Source organism: Anopheles aquasalis, chromosome 2 (genome assembly GCF_943734665.1).
Source record: "Anopheles aquasalis chromosome 2, idAnoAquaMG_Q_19, whole genome shotgun sequence".
In the NCBI taxonomy this organism is placed as follows: domain Eukaryota; kingdom Metazoa; phylum Arthropoda; class Insecta; order Diptera; family Culicidae; genus Anopheles; species Anopheles aquasalis.
Window position 1 is genome coordinate 55161394 of NC_064877.1, and position 2454 is coordinate 55163847.

At 45.2% G+C, this 2454-nt stretch overlaps 1 pseudogene; it reads left to right on the forward strand.

Moving 5' to 3' along the window:
* The first annotated feature begins 359 nt into the window (after positions 1–359).
* Positions 360–1983, forward strand: LOC126571564 (dnaJ homolog subfamily C member 16-like; annotated as a pseudogene).
* The last annotated feature ends 471 nt before the right edge of the window (positions 1984–2454 follow it).

Consider the following 2454-nt stretch of genomic DNA (forward strand, 5'->3'; position numbering starts at 1 on the left):
GCAAACATGATAATATCGTTCTTTGTTCATGTGACCATTAACTTCATTCTGTACCATTGTCGGATTTGTTTATCTCGAGTAACTCCATTCATTGACGCTCTGCTCTTCTACGGATTTTCGGCGCTCCGACGTATAACGACGTTCACCAGAAGTGTATGGGTTAGGTCAAAGTGTCTATAGGAAACAGGTGAAGTCATAGCACTTTTTTTCTTTTTTGCTTTTTTTTGTTTTTTGACATTCGACGCCTTGTTTACGTTCATCACCAAACCAGCGTGCGTTTGAATCCGAAAAAGAGCAATGGTTTTATCAGGTATATTATCTACTTTTGCTCGTTTAAATGATACATTTTCTAATTTTAGAACAAACGAGCAGCCCCGCTGTGGCTATCAACGTGTCAGCAGGGGCCGAAAACGCCGGCTATCTCTGATTCTGAAACGAGTGGAAAAGGCCCGGATCCGGCTTCCAGCCGGTCACTGTCGGCTTAGACTATTGGTTAAAGGACAAAAGGACGGAGACGATCGGAGTGTGATGGACAATCACATCAGCGCTACATGCTCAGTGCATCCAAAGGAGGGTGTTGTCGCGTGTTCGACCAGAGATCCGGCGAAGGTGAAACCTCTTCGCTTGTTCCGAACACGGAGCAGCAAGGAGAAGGAGTGGGTTCTTCTGCCCGAATAAAGGCAGCTCCAGCGCGCTTTGTTCATCATTTAAGAACGCTGGCTCGGCAGATCGTCTGCCAATCGCAAGGCGCATCCAAAGGAAGAGTGATAAGGGAAGAAGATCCGCTCCTATTCCTAGTTTGCCACCGTCGGAACAGGTGTCTTCTTTTGTAAGGCGCATCAAGAGCGCATCGCCTCGTGAGCAAGGATGCATGGTTGGATGCCTCGAATGATGGTACACTGGCAGGCAATGTTTGTGATCGTCCTGCTGGTGCAGTGCGACAGCAAGGATCCGTACGTCACCGTGGGTGTGGAGCGAAAGGCAACACTACAGAAGATCCGACGAGCCTACAAACAGCAAGCTAAGGAATGGTAAGAATCCGAACAGCACTCTGTCTGGGTTCGTATTGATTGCTTGCCACAGGCGAGTTGGGACTTGAGCTAACTGTATCAAACAGGCATCCGGACAAATCAAAACACTTTTAGGCGGAGAAGCGGTTCGTCGAGATCAAGCAGGCATACGAGCTACTTTCCGACTCGGAGCGTCGGAAGGCATACGCCGTACATAACGAACGAGGATGCAATCGTGAATAGGGAGCGGCCCGATTACACCACACGACCGGTTCCAGGATCCGTTCGAACACTTTTACGATGCACATAACTTTAACTTCCACGACCAGGACATTAGCCTGTACCATCGGCTGTCGATCACCGCCAAGTACTACGAGAGCAACATCCTGCCCAAAAGCCGCCAAACTCCGCAAATACTGCTGTTTTACGCCGACTGGTGCTTCGACTGTATGAAAGCGGCCAACTCGTTCACGAAGATGATCGACACCGTACGCCCGAACCGTACGGTGTGACGTTCGCCACGATCAATGCGGATCACGAGGAGTAGCTGGTACGCCGGACCGGTGTCCACTCACTACCGTGCATTGTCATGGTCTTCGACGGCCACAACTATACCTACCGCGAGAGCGTCTTTAATGCACAGCATCTGGTCGACTTCATCCGGCACCGTTGAGCGTAAATCATCGCAAATTTAAGGTTGCACACTGACCGGCACAGATACAAATCCACTTACCAATATAATTTCCATTGCATTGAAAAACTTAAATTTGCGCATGTAATAAATAAGTACACTTGTTTTTCTTTTAGAATAAAGTATGCAGTTTATTTCGGCATAACTATTGTTACATTGTAGTATAGAAGGAACAGCTAAAAGAAACATTTTAATCTAAGATAAAAAGTCCAAATAAAGGTAAACAAGGTATCATACCTGTTGTCTGCAATAATCGCAAATTATGATAGCTTTTAATCAGCGGCGATTGGTGTAATTGATAATCCTCAGCCCTAAAATGCTCCGAACATATAGCATCATTTTTAGACGGATGCCAATTTGCATCTTTTCTACAAAATGTTGCCCATTGTCGGGTTAACTCCACATCTTGCGGAAAAGAATGAAACATAACCACCGTGCCAAGCCTTTTGATATTATTATTGTTATTTTTGCAAAACGGAGCTACGCAATATCTATAAGGCATCTTAAAACCACCAATGTAGAACAATCAGAGCACTGAAAAACTGGAATAACTTTAACTTTCTTTACGGATTTCTTACTTCTCAAAGCGAATACCAACGGATTTCTTACTTGTCAAAGCGTATCCAACGCAAACAAAACATAGGCAACGACTGTCAATTTTTTTCATTCATTTTTCTAATTTTCGCGAGCGATTTTTGTTCGGTATGACTTCACCTGTTTCCTATAGACACTTTGGGTTAGGTGTAATTTCAT